This window comes from Mustela nigripes, chromosome 4 (genome assembly GCF_022355385.1).
Source record: "Mustela nigripes isolate SB6536 chromosome 4, MUSNIG.SB6536, whole genome shotgun sequence".
Classification (NCBI taxonomy): Eukaryota; Metazoa; Chordata; class Mammalia; order Carnivora; family Mustelidae; genus Mustela; species Mustela nigripes.
The window spans coordinates 150,027,103-150,041,149 of NC_081560.1; the positions used below are offsets into that span (position 1 = coordinate 150,027,103).

A 14,047-nucleotide genomic window follows, 5' to 3' on the forward strand; every position below is an offset into this window, starting at 1 on the left:
TTCCCTCGCTGAACAGTCCCCATTCTCAAGGATGCCCCCCCCCCCCCCGCTTTTTTCCTGATTGACAAGACTTTTAGTTACATGATAAGGCTTCTCTGATCAGGAAAATAGGTAAGAGCTGTATTCCAGAGAAGAAGGAGTGATTTGCCCTTGAGAGAGGGAGGAGTAACTCTGAGACAATGGGAAGGGACATTCCACTCCCCTAGGAAGGATGTATCAGTTATAGGGTGAAGCCAGGAGCAGAGATGCCTTGAGTCTGGGTTCAGATGGAGGGAAAAAGGGATACCAGCACAGCTGAGTCTAGAAGAGAATGAGACTACCTGGTGTCCATAGCTTCTGAGCCTGGTTATGGCTTCTCAGACTGGGAAGAACTGATAAGAAACACTGCAGCAAATACTACAGATGACCCTGCAGACAGGAGGAAAGTCATCTCTGATGAAAGGTGCCAAGATCTTGGGGGAAATAGGGGCCCTGAGCTGCTGAAAAATGTTAAACAAACCTATGATTCATAATATAACCTACAGAAACTAAAAGTCTAAATACATGTGAATTTTCTAATTCTGAATGATTCTTCAAAGCTATCTTCTTCATCTAATCTGTTTTTAGACCCATATATTGGGTTCTTAATTTGTGCCATTATATTTATTGGCTTTTGAATCTTCAATTTATGGTGGTTGTTTTTTAAGATTTTATTTTATTCTATTTTATATTTTATTTTTAAAAGATTTTATTTATTTATTTGAGAGACAGAGAGAGAGCATGAGCAAGAGGAGGGAGAGGAGGACTCCCTGCTGAGCAGGGGATATGGGGCTTGATCCCAGGACCCTGAGATCATGACCTGAACCAATGGCAGATGCTTAACCAATTGAGCTACCAAGTGCCCCAAGACTTTATTTTTTTATTTTAATTTTTATTTATTTATTTTTTAATTTTACTAACATATAATGTATTATTTGCTTCAGGGGAACAGGTCTGTGAATCATCAAGTCTTCCACAATTCACAGCACTCACAATAGCCAAGACGTCATTTATTTATTTATTTATTTATTTATTTATCTTTTTGACAGAGAAAGACTCAGCAAGAGAGGGAACATAAGCATGGCGAGTGGGAGAGAGAGAAGCAGGCTTCCCACCAAGCAGGGAGCTCAGTGTGGGGCTCGATCCCACAACCAAAGGATCATGACCCGAGCCAAAGGCACACACCAACAACTGAGCTATCCAGGCACCCCAAGACTTTATTTTAAAGTAACCTCTCCACCCAACATTGGGTTTGTACTCACAATCTTGAGATCAAGAATCTCATGCTATACTAACTCAGCCAGCCAGGCACCCCAATTTATGTTTTGTTTAGTTTCCAATTTTGTGTCAAAAGTTCAATTTGTATCCTACTGACCATACTAAGATTTTTTTTTTCTGATTTATGTCTAATGACCCCACTGTCTGGACTGTTGAAATCTATTGTCTAGTGTTTATGCTGGTTCTTGTTCTTATTTTGTCTCCTTCTATGTCTGATTATCTTTGATTGTGTGCTGAAAACTGTGCTGAAAAATTTGTTGGAGTGATGTTAAGACTAGGATAATATCTTCTTATAGAAAGGGTTTCCATTGACTTTGGCAAATGTGAGGGGCCCTTCTAGCAATCCAGAAGCACCAAAAGCATTTTCAGTGCTTGAGATTTTTCTGAATCACCCAGAGTACTTGAAATTGAGCTGAAGCACAGGAGAAAGCTAGTTTATTTTCAGTTTACTCTTACTTCCAGGGTGCATCCACTCAGGGTTACAGTCCTGAGCTTGGAATGGTTTTCCAGGACTGACTCTGCCTTGAAAAGCCTGAGATTCTAACATACATGACCTTAGCTCCCTCAGCTTTTTAGCTACTCTGCTGGTTGCAAAAGTGGCCCCCAAACTGAGTTCTCCTCTCTGGCTGTTCACTTTTTCTGAGCAATTGTCTCTTGCCAATGATTGGCAAGGTGATTCCTTGTTACTTGTTAGCATTTTTCTGTTTTCAGGGGAAAGCTTTTTATAGTTCATATGAATTATTTTAGTTGTCTTCAATAGGAGGTTAGTTCTGAATTATTTAGTGCACTATTTCTGAAAGTGAGAGTTCTTTACTTGGTTTAAAATCATGTAATAGTTTGGTACTTCTTTAGAGGATTGAGGAATGCAAGAAGCCTAATAGCACAGATGATCGGCAATCATATATTAGACACCAAAATACAATGATTTTTTAAAAAGATTTTATTTATTTATTTGACAGAGATCACAAGTAGGCAGAGAGGCAGGCAGAGAGAGAGGGGGAAGCAGGCTCCCCACTGAGCAGGGAGCCAATGTGGACCCCAAGATCATGACCTGGGTTGAAGGCAGAGGTTTAACCCACTGAGCCACCCAGGCAACCCACAATGGTTTTTAAAAATGTTTATTTTAATACCAGTGTAATTAACGTATAGTGTTATATTAGTTTTAGTTGGACTATATAGTGATTTAGCAATTCAGTCAGCTAAGCGTCTGCCTTCAGCTCAGGTCATGTTTGGGCTCCTTGCTCAGTAGGGAGCCTGCTTCTCCTTCTGCTCCTCCCCTTGCTCATGCTATATCTCTCTCTCTCTCTTTCTCTCTCTCTCTCGTCTGAAATAAATAAAATCTTAAAAAGAAACTTATATAAAAAAACAATTCTATACATCACTTAGCACTCATCATCATGAGTGTCTTCTTAATTCCCTTTGCCTATTTCCCCTCTCCCCCACCCATCTCCCCTCTGGTAACCATCAGTTTGTTCTCTATAGTTAAGAGACTATTTTTTTTTTTTTTTTTGGTTTGTCTCTTTTTTCTTTGTTTGAGTACTTTTCTTGTAAGTCAATACTGTGGCTGGCACTGAAAATTACATGTAAGCATTTGCTCCAGCATTTCTCATCCTAGAAAGCTGGTCTATGGAAATTTTAATCGTGGCTGTTTGAAATTATTCATATATGAGGAAATTTATAATAGAATCATTTATAATTAATAGAGAACTAGTTAAACAAATTATGTTGCTTCTTTAGGATAGGATATTGTGCAACCACTAATAATGTGGTGTAATACCTAATGGTATCAACAACTAGTCACATCATATGAGAAGTGAAACTAGTCAATCACAACATGATTTTTTTATACATTTTTATACTTTTTAAAATATTTTATACATTTTTACACATTTACATATATTAGAAATATCATTGAAAAATATATTCTTTTTTTTTAAGGACCTTAATTTTTTTATTTGACAGAGAGAGACACAGTCAGAAAGGGAACACAAGCAGGGGGAGTGAGAGAGGGAGAAGCAGGCTTTCCGCTGAGCAGGGAGCTCAATCTCAGGACCCTGGGATCATGACCTGAGGCGAACACAGACACTTAATGACTGAGCCACCCAGGCACCCTGAAAAAAAAATATTTTTAAAGATTTTGTTTATATTTATCTTACATGGAGAGGGAGCACAAACATGGGGAGCAGCAGGCAGAGGGAGAGGGAGAAGTAGGCTCCTGCCAAGCGAGGAGTCGGATGTGGGACTCAATCCCAGGACCCTGGGATCATGACCTGAGCTGAAGGCAGTCGTTTAACTGGCTGAGCCACCCAGATGCCCCATTACTGAAAATATATTCACTAAAATGGTAACAGTGGTTATGTTAGGGTGGTGGGATGACTAGTAAATTTACCCACTGGTTTTGGCTTTTTTAATATTTTTGTAATTTCCTAAAATGAACATTTATTATTTTTGTAACAAAAGTTGAATTATAAAATAGAATACCATAAATAAAATCAAATGTTTTATTATGTTGCACTGAAATTTTTGTCTACCCAAATAATGCACAATTCAGATTTGAGCAGTCTTTGTGAATATCTAGTACATGTCAGCCTCTTTTATACATATATTTTCACTAATGCTTTTAAGGGTCCAGGAGTCAATCACAAACACAGTAAAGAAAAGTAGGTGGGAAGCAGTCTGAGCTCTGTTCAAAAAGAAACCAAGTGGAGAGATTGACAGGTGCAAAATAAATGGTACAATTTTCATAGTTAGCCAATATCTCCAATGTACTAACAGCCAGGTAATGGACACTGTAGTTTACCCTAGTAGAACAGATGTTGAGTTATGAAAATTATATAAATACTGTAAAAATGGAAGACATGAGAATAGAAAAATAACAGCAATATTCCTATACTCTCCTGCAGCAACAGTGAACATATTAGAATATTCAGGCACTTGGATTATTGATTCCAACTACCTGCTCTCTTCCCTGTAAGAGGATTATATGTGTCATTTGCAGTGTCTTCCCGAAGTTAGAGTGTACTTCCTAACCCATTGTCAATATGACTGCTTTGGGCAGTGGAACATGAGCAGGACTTATAGTTACCACAGTCAAGCAGAAACTTTAAGAGCCAGTAGATGATTCAATTCTGTCTCTTGCTTGTTTCCCTTGGCAATAAAAATGGCATATCCTCCATAGGGGATTGATCCTTCAGGTTGGTTCTAGAATGAGAAGATACAAGAAGCAGAGCCATCCTAGATAGAAACATGCAATGTGAGGGAGAAATGCATATTGTTGTAAGTCACTGAGATTAGGGGAGGGGGCATGTTTGTTACCACACCAAAGCTAACTAATACATCATTTCCTCAAAAATACAATAGCAACTCTCTGAACTGTATTTTTAAAAAGATTTTTAATTTATTTTATTTGAAAGAGAGAGAGAGCAAGTACAGGAGGGAAGGGCAAAGGGAGAGCAGGGGGAGCAGCAGAGGGAGAGGGAGAAGCAGGTTCCCCCCTGAACAGGGAGCCCAGTACAGGGCTCGATCCAGGGCTCTGGGATCATGACTTGAGCCAAAGGCAGACACTTAATCTACTGAGCCACCCAAGCACCCCATATTTCTTTCTTTTTTTTTTTTTTTTTTGTCAGAGAGAGAGTGAGCACAGGCAGATAGAGTGGCAGGCAGAGGCAGAGGGAGAAGACAGAGGCAGAGGCTTCCTGCTGAGCAAGGAACCCAATGTGGGACTTGATCCCAGGATGCTGGGATCATGACCTGAGCCCAAGGCAGCCACTTAACCAACTGAGCCACCCAGGCATCCCCAAATTTCTTATTTTTAAGTAATCTCTACACCCACTGTGAGGTCTGAACTTACAACCTCGGGACTAAGTCACAGGCTCTACTGACTGAGCCAGCCAGGTGCCCCTTAACTGAACTGAATCGAACTGACTTTCTAGATTGATATGTGTTCTCTTTTCCTTCTTTAAAATACACACACACACACACACACACACACACACACACACACACTGACAATGCCCACAGCACACACCAAATATCCCAGGCTGGTGGGCCACTTTCCAGCCTGAGCTCAACTTTGCCTCATGAACCAACCAAGTGATCCAAATCAAGATAGAGGAGAAGGCTGTCATAGAAACTAGTGTGAGGTTCTGAAATGGGTGGCTGTGACTCAGGGTCACATAGCTGTCAGGAGAGAGCGCCAAAGACCACACTCTAGCTTTACCATGTGGTAGGTATGAGACCAAGGTCTCATACCTACCACAGACACCAACATCGAGAGGTACTCATTTTCAAAGACTCTTTCAGAGAAGACTAAAAGGAAATCTAGTCCTGAGTCAGTTCTCCCACAGTCATTAGCACCAAGATGGCCCCCAGGACAAGGTCTCCCATTTAGCCTGAGCGCATTCCATTAAAGAGCTACCAGGGTGATGAGACTCCAGGTGGGGGAGGAGCGTCCAACTCTCCGCTCTCCATAGATATTTCTGCAGAAAAGGTTTGCCAGTGGTGTCTGCTCAGCATGTGAGTGCAACAAGTGACCGTCAATGCCCCTGCCAGCTCTGTGGCTCCTCGCCAGTCAGGAGGCTACGCTGCTACCATTGGAACAAGTCTAGGCTTCGAACTGGGAAGATCAGTCAGTGGTCATGCTGGCTGAAGCAGATAAGACAAGAAAAACAATCTGTTCAATGACGGGCAGGTGGAGCCCACTGAGAGGTACTTGGCTAGCACCACAGCTGAGGAGACCACCCTGGCTGTTCTAGAGCAGCACAAGGGGTCCCTGTACTCCCTCTTTCCTGACCACTGAGTGGAAAAGTACTTTGACCAGGCGGACATCTCCCGTGGTTTGGATTGGCCCCTGGACCACAACATCCTCTATGACATTGACAGTTTGTCTTGCTCCATGGGCGCCTTTGACTAGGACATGCAGACGGGAAAGATCTACTGAAGTGTCCACAAGCTGGAGAGGGAGAAAAACCCCAGACAGTATGTGCCTTAATGCTGAGGGGGAGCTCTGGGGGGCCTGTTACAATGGAGGAAGAGTGAAGTTACCTGTTGCTAAAACAACTTCATTTTGCTTCAGAGGGAAGGACTACTCGGAAATGTCTGTGACCAGTGCCCAGGATGGAAGGGACCCCAAGGGTCTTCTGCCGCAGGCTGAAGCTAGTGGAATTTTCAAGATGCCTGGTGTGGGGGTCAAAGGAATTCCTCCCTACCCCTATGCAGGCTGAGTGGCAGGCCTTCTTTCCTACTGGAGGAACTTTTTTTAAAAAAAGGTCTTATTTATATAATTGACAGAGAGAGAGAGCACAGCAGGGGGAGTGGCTGAGGGAGAGGGAGAAGCAGACTTCCCTCTGAGCAGGGAGCCCAATGTGGGGCTCCATCCCAGGACCCCAGGACCCCAGGACCATGACCTGAGCTGAAGGCGGAAGCTTAACCAACTGAGCCACCCTGGTGTCCCTATTTACAATTTTTAAATGGTAGAGCATTTTAGTAAGGGGTGACAGGTGGTTTTGATAACACACAACACCTTCTGCCAAGGTATTACAGAAATGTAAACAATTGGTCGACTGTCAACCAGCCTCTTGATACTTTGCAAGGGGAAGGCAAGGAACCCTATCTGTTCTGTATTCCATACCTACTATACATGCCTAAAGCTTCAAAAAACTAGTAACTAATGGCCTAGTTAAAAAAAAAAAAAATAGTCTAGCCCTTAAAATCCTCTCATATTAAAGGATGTTCTCTAAATTACCTCAGTTTGAAAAACAAACTTCTGAAGACATTTTATTTTTTAAAATGAAAGCCTTCATGCTTAAAAATGGAGAGATTAGTATAATCATCCCTCAAGTACTCATCACACAGCTTGACCAATTATTAATTGTGGCCAATCTTTTTCCCTCTTTACTCTCCAACCCCCAACACACACACACACACACACACACACACACACACACACACACACACTTCCTCTCTGTTTTCTCCCCAACCTCTCTTACTAGATGATCTTAAATTAAGTTCTAGACATGTATCTAGAAGATACATAATCTTTTTTTTCCTTTAAAAAATTTTTTTTTCTTATTTAGTAATCTCTACACCCGCATGGGCTCGAACTCACCACCCAGAGACCAAGAGTCACGTGTTCTTCTGACTGAGCCAGCCAGGCATCCCAGAAAATGACGCTTTTAGCACAAACACCGTACTATCATCTCATCTTTGAAAAAAGAATCTAATATCCAGTTGAGGATCAGATTTCCCTAACTGTCCCCAAATGTTTGTTTCAGTAACATATTACATTCCATTAACAGGACTCTTACATTTCTCTTAATCTCTTGAAGTTCCTCTATTTTTTTAAAATTTTATTTATTTATTTGACACAGAGAGAGATCACAAGTAGGCAGAGAGAGAGAGAGAGAGAGAAGCAGGCTCCACTGAGCAGAGAGCCCGATGCGGGGCTCGATCCCAGGACCCTGGGATCATGACCTGAGCCGAAGGCAGAGGCCTTAACCCACTGAGCCACCCAAGCGCCCCAGAAGTTCCTCTATTTTTAAAAAAATATTTTATTTATTTGACAGAGAGCCAGTGAGAGAGGGATCACAAGCAGGGGGAGTGGGAGACAGAGAACCAGGCTTTTAGTAGAGAGCCTGATGCGGGCCTTGATCTTGGGACCCTGAGATCATTACCTTAGCTGAAGGCAGATGCTTAATGGCTGAGCCACCCAAGCACCCCTATTTTTTTATGGATCCTTTGTCCACTACCGAATCAGTTGTGAGCATGTCCCAAGTCCCAGGGCCATCTGCTTTTCCCACCCTTTAGCAGACAGGGCCTTGGGTGTTCCCTTGGCATTATGGCAGCGTCACACCTCCGCAAAATGGTCAAGCGGGTCCCCATTTCCACCTACAATAAGTGCACCACATGCAAACCTATTTCCTTGAGATCTTCTTGATGGTAAGTAGGGAATTGAAATTCTCGAGGCTTCTTGGTTTTGTTCTCAAGAAATGAGTTTTTTAAGAAACCTGTTGGATGACTCACCAAGAGGCTCTAGGGGACATAAAAACTGGGGTTGTTTCACAACACATGGAATGAACAAAAGAAACATTTACAGATTGAGATACTACTTTATAAAATATGCACTTAAAATATGAATAGCTAAATTAATAAATGAGATAAATAGACACACTATTTCTTCTACATCTCAAAAATTTTACATTTTTGGGGGGCACCTGGATGTCTCAATCTTTGGGTGTCTGCTTTTGGCTCAGGTCATGATCCCAGGGTCCTGGGATCGAGTCCCACATTGGGCCCCTCACTCAGCAGGGAGCCTGTGTCTGCTGCCTCTGCCTGCTGTTCTCCCTGCTTGTATTCCTTCTCTTGCAGTTTCTGTCAAATAAATAAATAGGATCTTTAAAATTAAAACAAAACAAAACTCTTATCTTTTTTTTTTAGCCCTCATCATCTTTCTTTTTTTTTTTAATTTTTTCAATTTATTTATTTTCAGAAAAACAGTATTCATTATTTTTTCACCACACCCAGTGCTCCATGCAATCCGTGCCCTCTATAATACCCACCACCTGGTACCCCAACCTCCCACATCCCCGCCACTTCAAACCCCTCAGATTGTTTTTCAGAGTCCATAGTCTTTCATGATTCACCTCCCCTTCCAATTTACCCCAACTCCATTCTCCTCTCTAACACCCCTTGTCCTCCATGATATTTGTTATGCTCCACAAATAAGTGAAACCATATGATAATTGACTCTCTCTGCTTGACTTATTTCACTCAGCATAATCTCCTCCAGTCCCATCCATGTTGCTACAAAAGTTGGGTATTCATCCTTTCTGATGGAGGCATAATACTCCATAGTGTATATGGACCACATCTTCCTTATCCATTCGTTCATTGAAGGGCATCTTGGTTCTTTCCATAGTTTGGTGACCGTGGCCATTGTTGCTATAAACATTGGGGTATAGATGGCCCTTCTTTTCACGACATCTGTATCTTTGGGGTAAATACCCAATAGTGCAATTGCAGGGTCATAGGGAAGTTCTATTTTTAATTTCTTGAGGAATCTCCACATTGTTCTCCAAAGAGGCTGCACCAACTTGCATTCCCACCAACAGTGGAAGAGGGTTCCCCTTTCTCCACATCCTCTCCAACACAGGTTGTTTCCTGTCTTGTTAATTTTGGCCATTCTAACTGGTGTAAGGTGATATCTCAATGTGGTTTTAATTTGAATCTCCCTGAGGGCTAATGATGATGAACATTTTTTCATGTGTCTGATAGCCATCTGTATGTCTTGATTGGAGAAGTGTCTGTTCATATCTTCTGCCCATTTTTTGATATTTTTGCCTGTTTCGTGTGTAAAACTCTTGTCTTTATAAAAAATACATTTTCATGAACAAAGGTTGGAAAAATTGATATTTTGATAAGGAGTTGCCACATTTTGGGTTGTATATGGTGCTTTTTAAGTTACAAAAGGAGAGTAATTTCCTGAGAAGACCCTGGCTCCCCTTGTCCTTCCACATTTTATTTTTTTTTTACGTTGTGAAGTCAGTCCTCTTTCCATGTTTCTTGATTAGGTTTCCCACTTCGACCACACAGAGAACTTTCTGAATAAGCTCTGGATTTCATCCCTGGTTATTGATCCTCGCCAGGTGCCTCCAGCTGTGTCCCCTTTTACCTGAGGTTCTGCTGGCTTCTTGTGATATGCTTCCCCTGCATGAGTTTTATACACACTCCATGACCCATGGGAGCGATTGCTTGAGTGCAGAAGATGAGGCAAACACAGCCCCAAGGACCTCCAACATTGGGAGTTAATTTCCCTTGGCCGGGAGAGGTAATCCAGTGGCTTCTACCTGGCAGTTCCTATGAAGATGGACTTACTCTTTAAGCCCACAGCAGCTCTGTGGCAGCAGGCCATCCGTTCCAACCACACATTCAGAAACTGGGGACATAATCCTGATGACGGCTGCTTACAGGGCCTGTTGAAGACTCTGATGCTGGTTAGGCCCTGATTGGTGGCCAAGTTAGTGGCCTGAGTATCAAGGAATGAGTTTCTTCTTAGAGGGAGGGTCAATGGTAACTGAAAGTTTGGGGGGGGGGGTTCCTTTTTTTTTTTTTTTTTAAGATTTTATTTATTTATTTGACACAGAGAGATCACAAATAGGCAGAGAGTCAGGCAGAGAGAGGGGGAAGCAGGCTCCCTGCTGAGCAGAGAGCCCGATGCGGGACTCCATCCCAGGACACTGGGATCATGACCTGAGCCGAAGGCAGAGGCTTTAACCCACTGAGCCACCCAGGCACCCGGGGGGAGTCCTCTTTACCTACCTCTTTACCTCTCTTAACCCCCTTCCAGTGTGGTAACCACTGTGCTTGACTTCCCCAGATTTACCCTCCCAACTCCCAAGGATTCGTCTAAGTCAGTGCTGTCCTGCAGAACTTTCTTCAATGATGCAAATGTTCTATCCTATGTGTTTTCCCTTACATTAAGCACGAGCCACATGTGTCTACTGAACAAAATGTGACTGGTGCAACTGAAGGAATGAACTTTTCATTTAATTTCTATTTTAATTTCAGTAGCTCTATGTGGTCTCGAGGCTACCATAGTAGACAGTGCAGATCTAAGCCGATTATGGACCTCATGCCATTTTCCTCACTAGCAGTTGGCTTAGGAATAGGCAGTTTATCCTATCTTAAGGGAAGACTCAGTAGGACCACCCTAATATGAGAAAATTCCTCAGGGGTGTCATTTCTAAAAACGACCCTTGCATCCCGTAGGCTTGGATCACACACCAGTAAATGAGGCCATTTTAGTCTAAGCTGAAAATGATGCCCAACGCAGAAGGCACAGCGAGGAAAACCACACAAAAGTGGAGCTAGGGTCCTGGTGGGCAGGGCCTGTAGCCTCTGGTTCTGTTTGTCCTTTCCTGTGTAACAAGCTACCGCAGAGCCTAGAGGTTTCAACCAACAACCACTTTCTTCTGTCTCACAGTTCTGTAGGTCAGGAATCGGGGCAGGGCTCTGCTGCAAGATGTTTGCACCAGACACGAACCGAGGTCACTCAGGCAGATGACAAGGTCCAAGATTGTGTCCCTCATGTGCCTAGCACCTAGCCAGGATGGTCGGAAGTCCGGGCGCTGCTGGACTATGAACCAAAACTGACTGATGCGGCTTTTCCTGTGAGGCAGCCCCAGGCATCAGGCTTCCTGTAAGGCAACCGGAGCTCCCCACACAAAGTGTTCTAAGACACAGGCAGTGGAAGCTTCCAGCCTCTTAAGGCCTGGGCAGTCTGGTAGAGCAGGACTCCCTCCGTATTCTACTGGTTAAAGCAGTCACAGAACCTGCCCAGATTCAAGGGGCAGGGACACATCTCATCTCTCAAGGGGAGGAGTGTCAAAGAATTGGAGGCCACTTTGAATCCACCACACCAGCAATGCCTAACTGTGGACACCCCTTTAACCCACTGAGCCACCCAGGCACCCGGGGGTGGGGGGAGTCCCTTCCCTGGGGAGCTCTGGTTGAATCAGGGCAGCTGGAACCATGTGAGTCACATTCACAACCTGAATATGTCTCTTCTCCAAAATGTCCATCTTGCCCTCTGGGCCATTGGAAGGATCTGGGTAGTGGGCTCCAACTCCTTAAGGCTGCTCACCTCAGCTACTCACCACTCCCTTTCTGGCCTCCCCATCCCCCCACACTGTGGTTTCAGACCCTCCCCGGGCACTTCCCAGAACCTCCCCATGTGAACCAGGGATTACAGAACCTGAGTGGGGATGGGGCCAGACACCCAGCTCTGATGGAGGGTTATCTTTTTCTCCCACAGTGGCTGACAAAGTCTTATGTTAGACACAGTCTGTGCATCTCCCTGGATTTACTTGATCTTTTTCTGCCTGATATTGCAGGTGAGCCTTCTGGAGGACCACCTGGTACCAGCACATCCTTGAGGCACAGGGAAGGTCTGGATCTTCATCAGAGGGAGTGTGCTGAGCTGGGTGCAGCCTTGTAAAGCAGCCCGTGTCTTCCTAGTGCCCTCCCTGATCTCCTGGCCCTGTGGCATCCCTGCCCCCACATTCTTGCTGCTTGTCTCTTCCTCCTGTCCTGGAGCTTGTCCCTACTGGGACGCAAGCAACTGCAGACCCACTGGGCACCTGTGTGTGCATTTTGGCCTACGGAGCTGTGGGCCGCAAGACAGCAATGGCGTGGGCCACTGGCTTCAGTCCCCTGGCTGGCCTGCCCACAGGCGGTGGCTTGTGCCAAAGCATGCCACCATGGCCCTGGGATTCAGTTCTTCTGGTTCCTACTGGGGCTTCGAGGAGCACCAGACCTAAGAGCAGGGCTAGAGAGGCCCCAGGTACAGGCACCCAGTAAACTCAGAAACTAGGAGATGGGAGTGTGTTTCCCCCTTTTTTTCTCTGAGGCCAACTCCTTGACGTCATGGTGGTTCATGCAGCTTTCTTTAGACGTCTTTCGAGCTGAACAATCACTGTGCCTGTTACAGTGCTGTGCTCGGTTCAGTCAGTCCTCCCTTAGGTTCCCTCTCCTTTGCTTGCCTCACTCCTGCTTCTCTGGGATTCACTCCTCAAAAAGTGTTAGCATCTTAGCTTTTGCCTCAGATTCTGCTTCCCAGGGAATGTAGGCTAAAACAAGGCTCATTCTTCACGCTTGGTGTCACAAACATCCTGTGACATCAATTCTGATCAACCAAAGTCACTTAGCACCTCCTCCTGTCTGCTGGGCACCAGGAGAGACCTTGGGGACATGGTGGCCAACACAGCAGGCGTAGTCCTGACATCTAGAGCCCCTGAGGTGGGGGGGTGCCAAGGGAGATGAGGGGGATAAATATCTCACTGTATAGTAGAAAAAGAGAGAGTAGGAAGAGCCAGTTCTAGGACTTAGGCCTTAATGTCTATTGGTGTTCAATTCTAAAACCTGTAAGCAGGGGAAAGGGAGGTGTGGCTAGAGTCATTAAATATTCTGTCTCCTTCCTGAAAGCCTGCAAGAGTGGGTGGGCTGCAGGGCTGCCCAGGTGAGTACCAAGGTCCCAGCAGTCATCTTAGAAGATGCTGACACAAGACACAAGGCTCTTGTGTCACCTTGTGGCCAGCTTGACCACACAGGCTGGAGGACAGGATGTTCTGGATGACTGGTCAGAGAATGACAAATTTGGAAGGTTTAAACTTCAAGGGGAGGAGACCCTCCCTATCCCCTCAGAGGGTGGACAGGAAGTTGGGAATCCATGTGTAATGACCTCTGACTTTCCTTCCCACTCTGGGATTTGGTGACTCACCAATCTCTAGTCTTTAGGAGAATTTCATTCTAGTTACTTCTTCAATGCAGCAGGCATTTTTGGTGCTCTTCCCAGGACCTATGGCCACCATTCCCCAGTCCTGTGGACCCACCCCCTTCTAAGTGCTGGCATCTGAGAGTTCTTCACCCTGGAGGGAACTGGAAATGCTAGGGTGTTTAGGTACCTGTGGGGTAGCCCATAGCAAAGAATTGCTAGCTCAGGCCCTCTGTCTTGAGGTTGAATTAAATCCCAAGGGTAGCTTACACCCCAGAGTTCCTAGCAGCATCAGGTAGAGACTAGGACTTTGCCTGACATGGCACCTTTGGCTGCCTCTCCCATTCCCTACTCTGCTCACATTACTTTCAGGTCTGGCTGAGCCCTTCCCACCCTGACATTTCACTGTTCTTGAGTTTGAAGTTCCAGGAATTCCATGTTCATGGGCCCTCAAGAGCTGGTCAAGAGTGCCCCTGCTCCTGG

General features: G+C 44.6%; 1 pseudogene; it reads left to right on the forward strand.

The window, feature by feature from the left end:
* The first annotated feature begins 5,516 nt into the window (after positions 1 to 5,516).
* LOC132016442 (regucalcin-like) lies at positions 5,517 to 6,518 on the forward strand (annotated as a pseudogene).
* The last annotated feature ends 7,529 nt before the right edge of the window (positions 6,519 to 14,047 follow it).